At 40.7% G+C, this 12,627-nt stretch overlaps 1 protein-coding gene across 1 annotated transcript in view; it reads right to left on the bottom strand.

Annotated features, from left to right (window-relative positions):
• Ubqln1 (ubiquilin 1) overlaps window positions 1–12,627 on the bottom strand; it is a 42,864-nt gene that overhangs the window by 29,686 nt on the left and 551 nt on the right. The window lies entirely within an intron of this gene.

Below are 12,627 nucleotides of genomic sequence, written 5' to 3'. Positions count from 1 at the left end.
CTGGCATGTGGTGCTGGGGGATTGAACCGCGGTCCCTGATGCTTTGCCAAGCTTGTTCTAAGTAGGTGCCTTAGACCACTGAGCCATCTCTCCAGCCCGCCTTTGCAATTTTTAAAAGAAAAAAAAAAGTGAACACTAGGAACAGAAGCAATTACTAAAGGCCACTATGTCATCAAATGTGTCTGCACCAAAAGCATCATTTGTAGGGGCTGGCTGCACTGCTAAAACTAAGGAACCCTTTACTATTGGTACCTAGTCCTTTAGTTAATCTCCTGCTAAGGACACCTGTCAAACTTTTAGGACAGGCTGCAGTTCAAAAGGTGGTATGTGGGGCTAAGGAGCTGGCTTGGCAGTCTAAGCACCTGCGTAGCAAGCACAAGGACCCAGGTTCAATGCCCAGTACTGCATGCTGTACAGGCCCCAGAATGTCAGTCCTGAAACTGGGCATGGTGGTGCACACTTGTAATCCCAGTGCTGGGAAGGCTGAGACAGGAGGATCACTAGGAGTCTGAGCTGTGTAGCAAGACCTTGTACCAAATAAATATTTTTTAAAAACTGTTCTAAAAACAGGTGGCATGTGTTCCTCATTAAGCTAACACCATAACTAGAACTGATGAGATGGTAGAGGATACTGAGGCACTATCACAGAGGACTAATGAGTCACCATGGTGTGCAATCCAGGTTAACAATTCTATTAATGTTGACAGGAAAGCAACAACGCTTGTTTCTGTGTGACACATTTTTCAGAAGGATGTGCATAGGGATGTATTATGTGCACTTTTGTTGTTAACCTTCATAGATACTAACAGAATTATTCAAGTTTTTGAATGATTTCATATCAGGAAACTAAACTGGTCATTTTGAGCTGGTTGTCTGCACAGAGCAGCTGCCATGACTAGATGGCATTCTGGTTATCACTCAAGTCAAAGAAGTCATTTCTGAGTGAGAGTCCATGCACCGTGCCATCCATACAAAATTTATAGTCAAAACATATCACCTGAACTTAGTATTTTCTGATTAACCATATCAAAGAACATGCCCTTAACTCAGATCTGCTTGCACAGGTCTGTAAGTAGATAAAGAGCACACCTCTAATACATAAAGATGGCTTTCTAAATGTAGGTTATTGCCGAGAGCGTTTCAAGAGCTGCTCCAGACATCTCTTTCAGAAAACTTAGCACCTACAGAACATTTCTGTGACAAAGAATGGGTCACAAAGATTGTTTAATGATGTGACTTGCTCAGTGAGCTCAATGTCACTTTAGGTGAAAACAACTGTGTTCAAGTTAGCAGATAGAGTGGCTAGATTCAAAACCAAACTGAGATTTGGGGGTTGAGAAGTGAACATTGAGATTTTTGACATGTTTCAAACATTAACAGATTCTGAAAGAGGTTGAACCAGGGCTTCTTTGTCCCAGCCAGTGCTTGACCAATGATCTCAGCTTTCAAAAGAATTTGAGCATTTCTTCCCAAGCACAAAAGAATCCCCCAAACTGGGATTGAGTGGATCCACAACCCCTCTGTGACTAAGCCAAGTGAACCAAATTTGTCCGTGCTAGAAGAGGATTTACTGCCTACGACTGCAAATGACAGTGTCCTTAAATGTTTGAGATCAGTTCAAGTCTCTACACATTCTGGATTGAAGTCAAGGTAGAATATCTCAGGACTGCCATGAAACTACTCAATAGCCTGTTTCTAATTTCAGCTTCCTAACTCTGTGAACTGGATTCTTCTGCAATGACCAGCAATCAAAACACGAAGTAGACTGGACATAAGCAACACATTCTGGATGCCAAATTACCCCTAGATGGAACCTTCTAGGTGCAGGAAAATAAGCTCCCACTGACTGATTCTGCAGTATGATGAGTTGCAGAGTAATTTCCTTATATAACACAGTGTAATAGTAACAGATCTGCAACTATGTATTTGCATCATCCCCAAGCCATCATCACCACCCCCCAGGACTCAGAAAAATCTTCCATGAAAATAGTCCTGTTGCCAAAAAGGTTGGGGACCACAGAACTGTTGTACATGACATTAAATAAAAGGTAAAAATCAAGACAGTAAAAGAATTAATTGCTGGGATTATGGAGGATAGAAAGATGAAGAGACAGAGCACATGACATTTTACATCAAAACCCACAGTCAGGGGCTGGGGAGATTGTTCAGTAGAATAAGCACTTGCCTGGCAAGCACAAGGGCCTGAGTTCAATCCCCAGTTCTGCCAAAAACAAAAACAAAAAAACCCCACAGTGTACAATCTAAACATAATCCTAATGTAAATTATGGATTTTAAACAATGATATGTTCAATCCCCAGTACCGCCAAAAAAAAAAAAAAAAAAGAAGTGTTCAGCAACGATATGTCAGTGCAGCTTCATCAACTACCACAAATCTACTACCTTGAAGCAGGATGCTGAGGGTGAAGAAAGGGTGGCAGGAATAGGTTTTTGAACTCTGTATTTCCAATTTACCTATGAACCTAAAACTGCTCTAAGAGCTAAGTTTTTAAGCTTTAAAAAAAATAAATTCATGTTAATGTTAATATTAGTATTTCTGAGACCATAGGAGAATTTTAAACAAAGTGATTAAGGCCTCATTAGTTGGTCAAGGCAAGATAATAATATTGACAATACTTTTTAAGACTCATTTTTTTTTTTTAGAGATACATAATGAAACATGAAAGGATAAATTCAAATACACACACACACACACACACACACACACACAGCGACAAAACAACAGGGGAAAGAGAAGCCTTAATGGGAAAATAATCCTGAAACAAGACCGGCTATAAGACTATGCTAAAAGGCCTGGGAGATAGTTCAGCAAGTCTAAGGACCTGCCTGGCAAGCATAAGGACCCAGGTTCGATCCACAGTACCACATGCCATGCCAGCCCTGGAACCACAGGAGTGCTATGCTAGCCCTGAAATCCTGCATGGTGGGGCATGCCTGTAATCCCAGCACTGGAGAGGCTGAGACAGAAGGATCAGTATGAGTCTGAGCTGCATGGTGAGACCCTGTACTAAATACATAAAATAAAAAAATAACTTTAAAAAAAGACTGGACGAAAAATATATAGGAGGCTAATACTTACGGGAGGCTTAATAAAATTATCTCTACCCTCTGGTTTTGTTATAGTACTGGGTAGGGGGTAACTGTTACACAGCATGTAGAGCAGTTGGATCTCATAATGTGAAAGTACAAATTAGTACATTTAAAAAAACTTAGGGGCCAGGGAAATGGCTCAGTAGAATAAGTGTTTGCCTGGCAAGTGCAAGGGCCTGAGTCCAATCTCCAGTTCCGCCAAAAAAAAAAAAAAAAAAAAAAAAAACCTGAAGAAAAACAACAGTAGAAGATGAAAATATGCTTATTCTTGTGACTAAACAGTCCACTCTATCTAATAAATTATATGTCCATATGTCCATGGTACACCAAAACCACATTTAAGGAAGTTCAAACCAATATTACTTACAGTGGCCAAAAATTGAAATTGGTTCAAATAACCCTATAAGATAGAATAAGCAGTAATGTATTCATTTAGCAGAATATGATGCACAATGACAAACTGTAGCCAAGTCATCTTGTTATTTCGATGTACAACAAAAGGAACCAATCACCAATTAAGATAACAAGCTGTGTGATTTCATTCATATAAAGTAAAAAAGGGAACAGAGTCAAAGTGGTAAATTTTTTCCTCTCTTTTTAATTTTCTTTTTTTTTTTTTTTTTTAGCAGAACTGGGGATTGAACTCAGGCCCTTGCACTTGCCAGGCAAGCACTTATTCTACTGAACTATCTCCCCAGCCCTTCCTCTCTTTTTAATTTTCTTTTACCAATTCTGCATGCTTATACCTGGTAATGTGAACAACTAATTTGAAAACAATATACAATACAAAAACCACCTGTTGAATTCCTGTGATTTTGTTCATTTCTGATTTTTTAAAACTATTTTTTATCCTCTTAAAAAAAATGACACAATCAGAAGGCTCCCCCTCCCCTACATATCTAGCTGGAGGCCAAGAGCTCATGACAATGTCTCCTGTAGACCTGTTCAAGGACCTGTGTTGGGAAGGCCCCAAGGTCATCGGTGGAAGCTAGAAAGTCTGTACCAGTGAGCTGAAGGATCGGTGCTAACAGGCTGAGGGATGTGCACTGCAGCCAGGAAGCAACACTTAAAAGTAAAGAAAAGAGCTCCCCTGAAAATTACTATAACCATTTTAAGAGACAGTGAGGTCCCAAACTCCTCTGATGATGAGAACAGCCAAATCTGTATCAGGAAAGTCAGTACAAGCTTCTCCAGGAGGCTGAACAGCACATTATCTTGCCCTGCCGAGCCAAGAAGCGATGCGCAAAGTAAGGACCAGACCTCCCCCAAAGTGAAATACAACCACAAGGTCCCGAGCTCCTCTGACAATGAAAACAGACAATTCCATCAGGAAAGCCAGAATGACAAGCTCCTCCAGGAAAACCAAGTGCTCCCTACAGCTTCTAAACTTCTTCCTCTCTATTTTGGCCTGCTCTGCTGCTGGCAACAATCCTTGGGGGGCCTCATACACCCAACACTACGGTTTGGTTCAGCTGGGCTTTACAAGTTGATTACCAGTTGTCACTCCGCCACATACATGAACATGAGCTGTTCAGGGTCCACTTTGCTTATTCTCTTATTTTACTTAACAGTTTTGGGAAGGGGACACACAACTCTTGGCAAAGTGTTACCCTAGCAGAACAGAATGTTTTAGAGACATGCAGACTTCAGTTCAAATCTTGGTTTCTGCCACTTTCTAGTCGTGTGACCTGGAGGATAACATTACTTGTCCCTGAGCTTCAGTTTCTTAATCAGTAAAGTAAGTGTTCTCTGCAGTTAATGGCCACACCAGGAAAGAGATGCCCAGTACCTGAGCACAATATTCACATTCAGGCAGACATTCAAATACTAGTGACCTTATTATTTAGGATAAATTCTGAGGGGGCGGGAGATGGCTTAGAATAAGCACTTCCCTGGCAAGCACAAGGGCCTGAGTTCAATCCCTGGTTCCTAAAGAAAAAAAAAAAAGTAGGATAAATCCTGAACTATAAGCCCCTTTTAAAACTAAATTGGGCTGAACATGGTAGTGTACACCTATAACCCTAGCACTCTAGGAGGCTATAGCAGAAGGATCTTAAGTTTATGCTCAGCCTGGGCAACTCAGTGAGATTCTGTCAAGAAAATAAAAATCAGGGTTGGAGAGGTAGCTCAGTTTCAAAGTCATGGGTAATACCCAGCATCCCTTTGCATGTGTGTTCACATGCACGTGTGCGTGTGTGTGCGCACACACACACACGCACACACACACACACACACACAGAGCAGGGGCTGAGTGTATAGCTCAGTGGTAGAAAGCATGCTTAGTAATGGCTGCAGAGATATGACTTTAAGTTAGCTACCAGAGCTACTGACATCCTTTACAAAAATCGCACAACCCAAATTTGCTTTTTAAAAGCTAGTCTCTATCTCTATTAAAATATCCTCAGGGGGAAAAAAAAAGTTTTCCAAGATACCAAAAAGTAAACTGTAGTTAAAGTTCTGAACATAAAACATTCACATTTATTTTAATTCTTGGCAGTACTTTTTTGGTGGGTTGGGAAAGGAGCTCTTACACTGAAATACACTTCCAGTCCTTTTCATCAAAGAAGACCTCATTAAATTGCTAAACTTCCCAGACTGGACTCAAACTTGTAATCCTCCAAAGGGCTGGAATTACAGCACATGCCACTATATCCTGCTCTCTGCACAACCATATATAAATCCCTTTAGCAAGATTTTTCTCTAGGTAGTTGCCTACAAAACAAATGCCCTGTATTCACACATTAACTTTTTTTTTTTTTTCCAGTACCAGGGAATCAAACCTGGCAAGACCAAGTACTTGCCAGGCAAGAACTTAAGGCACTGAGCTATCTACCCAGCACTATCTCATTATTTTTATAAGGGGTGGGTGTGTGTGTGTGTGTGTGTGTGTGTGCAGGGTCTCACTACACAGCTTGGACTCGTAGTGATCCTCCTGTTTTCAGTCTTGTCTAGTGCTGGGATTACAGGCGTGTGCCATCACACCCAGACGCCATCGCCAGATCAGCATGCCTGGGAGCAGGGCCAGCACCACATGCGCTGTCAGTGATGGAACCCTGGCCCCCGTGCTTGCCTAAGCAAGCACTTAATCTGCTGAGCTATCTCACTGGCCCTATTTTTATGTTTTGGGGGTGAGAAACAAACACAGGGCCTCCTACTTGCTAAACAAACATTCTACCACTGACCTGTATCTCCAGCCCCTATTTCACTATTTTCAACTACAGATCCTTCAAGAGCCTCCACTTTCAATTAATTCCTTTTGAAATTCTGCTAATACCACATGAAAAAAAAAAAAAAAAGCCATGCTCAGTAAACCATCAATAAGCAAAAGCTGTCACTCATTACTGTCCAAGTGTCTGATATTTACCTGAAAAATTAGCAGCCTTACACTGCATAAACCTTTTAAGACAATGTTAGCCAGGAATGGTGGAGCATCCTTGTAGTCCCAGCACTCAGGAGGCTGAGGCAGAAGGATCCCCTTGGAGTTCGAGGCCAGCCTAGGTTATAGCGTGAGTTCAAGAGAGCCTGCACTACAAAGCAAGACCCTGTCTCAAAAACCAAAAGCAGGGCTGGGGAGATGGCTCAGTGTTATTAAACGCTTGCCTAGCAAGCACAAGGGTCTGAGTTCAATCCCCAGCTCCACAAAAAAAAAAAAAAAAAAAAAAAAATCAAAACAGCCAAATGTGGTGGGGCATGTCTGTTTTAAATGCTTTAGTCTTTAATAAGTGTTGTAACTTTTACACTTAGAACACATCTCCGTTTGGACCAGCCACACTGTGCATATTCAATAGCCACATGTGGCCAGTGACTAACAAATCAGTGCATCTAGTAGAGCTTTTAGCATCTGTTCCCTACTTCCCAACCTTTTTTAGTAAGTGAAATGCTATGTTGATAATTTCTTATCTGGAATGCTTGAGGCTGGAAGTGTTTCAGATTTTAAATGTTTTCAGATTTGGGATATTGGTATACTTTTTACCTGCTTAGCATCCCCAGTGTGAAAATTCACAATCTGATATGTCCAGAATTTATTTGGACTGGCTGCTTGGTTTGCTGGGTAGCTGTTGCTATAGGATGTTCAGACTTGGGTATAATGGTGTTGTCTAATTATTTTTAACCTTTAAAATCTCTTCCTAATTTTGTTTTGTATTTTTAGGGAAGGGTCAACAGGGTGTTCAGGGTCTCACTACTAGATCGGACTCATAGTGATCCGCCTGTTTACAACCTCCTAAGAACTGAGATCACAGGCAAGCGCAACCACACCATCTTAGCGCACCCCAGGGATTGAACCCATGGCCCCTGGGCCTGCTTGCAGGCGCTTTACTCTGCTGAGCTATTTGGCCACCCCCCTAATTTTTGAAAGAGATATATCTTAATACATTTAAAGATACAGAATGCGAAGAAAAGACATATATATGATTCTTCTGTAAGATTAGAAAATTCAGATGTTGCAGCAAAGTATGAAATAATGGAAGCACCTCAGGAAAGAATTGGTTCTGCCAAAAAAAAAAAAAAAAAAAAAGAAAGAGGAAAAGACAAGTAGGGACACAGGGAGAAAGCTCAGCAGAATAAGCGCTTGCCTGGCAAGCACAGAGTCCTGAGCTCAATCTCCAGTAATGCAAATAAAAGAACAGTAGTTTTCAGGGGCTAGTGGGAAGGCAGGAATGGGAAGTTACTGTTTTAGTGAGTACAAAGCTTCAGTTCCACAAGATGAAAGGTTCTGTCAGAAGAGAATGAGAATAGCAAAAGCAATGCTGAGCAACAAAGGAAAGGCAGGAAGCATCACAATCCCTGACTTGAAACTGTACTATAAAGCCACGGTGATAAGATCAGCATGGTACTGGCACAAAAAAATGAAAAAAAAAAAAAAAAAAAAAAAAAGACCTGAGGATAAATGGAACAGATTACAAGACACAGACATAACTACAAACACACTCAGTCACCTTCTCCGAGTTTTGTGCAGAAAGACTGCCAGGATACTCCAAGCAAAGAGAATAAGGTAAAGCACAGTGTGTGTGGGTAGTGATGACTATAATAGGAAAGACATTAACAAATGTTACTAAAAATGTGGTAACTGGAATCCTCATTAATTGGTGGTAATGTAAAATGGGGAAATACTTTAGAAAATAATCTGGTGGTTACTCAAAAAAATTGAACAGAGCTACTATCTGACACTGCAATTTCACTGCCAGGTGTATATCCATAAGAAATTGACATTTATCTGCACAAAAACTTAACCATGAATGTTCATAGACAATGCTCTTAACAGTCAAAAGAAACAACTGCCTGCAACACTGCCTGAGCATTTCACTTCACAAATGCATACTAAAAGGTCTACAAAATGAGTTAAAGGTTATATGGAATATAGCCCCTTTCCATTTCTCTGTACTAACTTTAATAGCTCCCACACAGGAATCTATTCTTTACCTTTCCCGTTAACCCAAAGCTATTTTCAATAGCTGATAACAAATAAATGAAAGGAAACAATCTTGTATACAGTGACTTTGTGCCATTACATTTTTTAAAATCTGCTCATTTTAAAAATTTCTCCTGGGGCTGGTGAGATGGCTCAGTGGTCTAAAGCACCTACTTAGAACAAGCTTAACAAAGCACCGGGACCGCGGTTCAATCCCCCAGCACATGCCAGCCAGCCAGTCCCGCCCCCTGGTGGGCTGAGCTGGCCACACACACACACACACACACACACACACAAATAAATAAATAAATAAATAAATAAATAAATTTTAAAAAAAAATTTCTCCTAAGGGCCCGGGGAGATAGCTCAGTAGAATAAGTGCTTGCCTGGCAAGTGCAGAGTCCTGAGTTCAATCCCAAGTACCGCAAAAATAAATAAATAAATATAAATAAAAATGTCTCTTAGGGGCGATCAACATAGCTAAGCAGACTAAAGTGCCTGCTTAAGCAACCGGCCACTACTGCCATGCCAGCCCCGCCCCCAGGGCTGGCCAGAGTCCAGGCATGACAGCACAATCCTGTAATCCCAGCGTTGGGGAGGCTGAATGCAAAAGGGTCATGAGTCCAAGCTATGTAGTGAGACCCTGTAACAATCAAATACATTTTTAAAAAGTAAGACAAAATAAAATACAGAAAAATATTGATTTATAGGTAAAAGATTTTTTTTTTTTTAATTGCAGAACTGAGGACTGAACTCAGGCCCTTGCACTTGCCAGGTAAGCGCTTATTCTATTGAGCTATCTCTCTGGCCCCTATTTCCAATTATTTACTTAAGATTTCAAGGGAAATATTAATGTCATTAAATATTTTTTCTTTTTTTTGCATAACTTAAGTTTTTATTTGGTGTGATGTATGGATCTTTTTTTAAATATTTTTTCAAAAAGCTATTTTTTCTTTTGTGTGCTGCTTATATGGAACATAAGGTCTCACATAAGCTAGGCCAAGTGCTCTACCACTGAGCTACAGTGAGTTCCCTCAATGACAAATGTTAATTTGCAGTAATGTTATATGTAGCTTAGGCAAGCACAGGGACTAGGTTCAATCCCCAGCACCACATGCCAGTGCCCACCCCCACCCCCAGGCATGCTGAACTAGCCAGTGAGACTGCACGTGGTGGGGCACACTTGTAATCCCAACACTGGGGAGGTTGAGAAGGGAGGAAGGATCACTATTCATCCAAGCTGCGCAGTGACTCTGTACCAAATACATTTCTTAAAAAAGTAAATTTTAATATAGTAAGCGTATAAAGAAAAAATTTAAATTAAAAATGGAAGGTTTAGGCTGACCAGATAGTTTAGCAGATTAAAGTGCCTGCTTAGGCAGACACAGGGATCTGGATTTGATCCCTGCTTGCCATGCTGGACCCGCCCCAGGGGCTCACTGAGACAGCAACTGAGACTGGACATGGTAGTGCATGCCTGTAATCCCATCACTTGGGAGGTTAAAAACAGGAGGATCACTACCAGTCCCTGTGTAGTAAGACCCTGTGGACCCTGTCCTAAATATATTTTTTTTAAAAAAATGTCTTTTCTTGTGTGCCAAGCAAAATTTTACAAACCATCTAAAAATGCTTTTCCTTATTCTCCCACTCTCCTGTATAAGCTATCTTTAACAAAACCCATACATAGTTTTAACTTCTCTCCAGGGTCATGGTACAGTGTTGAGCTTCAATTTTTATACTTTTTGCTTCAAAAGAAAACAACCAAAGCTTAAAAACTGCCATCAGAAATTGTTTCCTCAAAAAAGTTTAGGTCACTGTGTTCTCTTCTGCATGACAGTATGCCCTCACTGTCCAGTGTAGCTTTTTTTCTATTTTTATTTGGCCCAAACATGTTCTACAGCGCCTGTTTCTTTTCTTACCATTAACAATAGCTTTAATTTTATCTATTAAAAATTCACTTTGGTTATAATGGTGTAAAATATAAAGTGCCACAGATTTAGAATTTCAAGTTCACCATCATAAAAACTAAAAACCTTCCTCACAGCTACTCACCTAGACAAATATTTTTCCTTATATAGGAAATGCCGTGTGTGAGACAAAGAGACTGAGAGGGGGCCACAGAGATGGCGCAGTGGACTAAGTGCTTGCCTAGTAAGTACAAGGGCCTGAGTTCAATCCCCAGTTCCGTCAAAAAAAAAAAAAAAAAAAAAAAGGGACAGAGACAGACAGGGTCTCACTTTGTAGCCCAGGCTGGCCTCAAACTTGCAGTGATCCTTTTGCCTCAGCCTCCCAAGTGCTGGGATTACAGGCATGAGCCACTACACCCAGATATTTTCATTTTTAAGCTTTTGCTGTAAAAAGCTGAAAGCAGTCAGGATGGTTAGAGGTCTAACCTGTGAATCCTTCAGAACACACTCTTCACAACTTAATATAGCTATACACCATAAAAACAGCTAAAATTAAAGACTGATAATACCAAATATTAGCAAAGATGTGGGCATCCTTGATTTAAAACAGTACAATCTCTGTTAGTAAAGCTAAACAGAGTGGCCCTATCACCTAGTCCCTCCACTTCTTATTCAACCAGAGTCTTGTGTTTCCCATAGGACTTGCACAAGATGGTTCATAGTAACTAGATGCAAAAAGGTGAACTTCAACATCGAGTAAATTATGGTATGTTCATACAGAAATAAGCAGTACTACTACACACAAGGATAAATCTAAAAAATACTATGCTGAGTAAAAAAAGCCTTAACCAGGAGTATATAAAACACATGATCCTGCTATGTAAGTTCTACAACAGGCAGAAGAAATCAAAATCTGGTAGAAGAAAACAAAATCAACACAAGAGGACAGAGAAATTAGCTGACAAGAAAAAAAATTTCTAATCAATTGTAATATCCTACATCCCAGGGACTTGGGTGACCCAGGTGTGAATATTTGGGAAAACTTAAGAACCACAACCAGGTGGCCTGCCCTGCATATCAAACTTACAAAAAAAAAAAAAAAAGTTTAACAGACAGCATAGTGCTGAAATGCCTTTTAAGACTGACACATACTGATATCTGTAACTTTGAAGTACAACCAAAAATAATAATAAGATGGACTTAGAATGGTGGAAAATGTTACTTGTAGATGGGCACACAGGGGTTCCACTGACAATTCTTTAAAGTTTTCTGTTGGAATTTTCTACCTTCATGTTGGAAAACATGAAAAGTGCTAAGGAGAACTTAGGTAATGTAATAGGGAACCTGGTGGGCTAGCGTCAAGTAAGTATTAGGAGACAAAAAGTGAAGCTTGAGTTCATGATAAATTTCTCTCAAATGATGACACACTTCCCCCCCCAAACACCGCCTCTGGAACTAGATAAACCCTTAGGGAAACGGAAAGGTACATTTCAGTTACTGCAGGCTGCTCCCTCCCTTAAACTGTTTACATTGTTACAGACTGTCACAGATCAAGAATTACTGAAAATATTCCAGGATGTGCTCAACAACAAACTACAACAATCTATTGTTCTGCACCACCACTCAACGCAAAATTTGTACTCCTGAGAAGAGTAAGCAGTATAACTGGTCAAATTCTCCATTACCTCCAGACTTTTTTATTCACAAATCCCTAATGTCCAAAGAACGTCGCTATCGTCTAAAATGAAACAAAAACCTATCCAACGACTGGTATGTAAAAGATGTTGATCAAATACACTAAAAGAGAAACAGGAAGTCATCAATAAATGAGCCATCCTCATCTCTCGTTAATCCTCGTACTATTATTTAGAATATGACAGAAAGGCCCCGTTTATTTATTTTTGGTAAAAGGTTGGAAGATGAGGGCAAGACTCCAGCTCTCAAACTGCACAACCAAATGTAAACGTGCAGCTCATCCCAAAACCCATCTTAACACGCAGACAGGCACAACAATGAGCACATTCCCCACCCCGTTTTTTACTCGCGAAACCAACCCGGCCGGCGGAGGATCCCTTTCCTTTGTGCGGGTTCGGCGGGCGGGGAGCGGGAGGAGGCCCGGTCGGCGAGCCGAGGACCGCAGCTGGAGCGCGGGGCGCGGGCCCGCAGGCCGCACGACGCTCCGCGGGCAGGGCGCGAAGGCC

Source organism: Octodon degus, unplaced genomic scaffold (assembly GCF_000260255.1).
Source record: "Octodon degus isolate 3935 unplaced genomic scaffold, OctDeg1.0 scaffold00111, whole genome shotgun sequence".
NCBI classification, from domain to species: Eukaryota; Metazoa; Chordata; class Mammalia; order Rodentia; family Octodontidae; genus Octodon; species Octodon degus.
The sequence above is the reverse complement of the archived record's forward strand: the minus strand, read 5'-3'. Positions and strand labels throughout refer to the sequence as shown.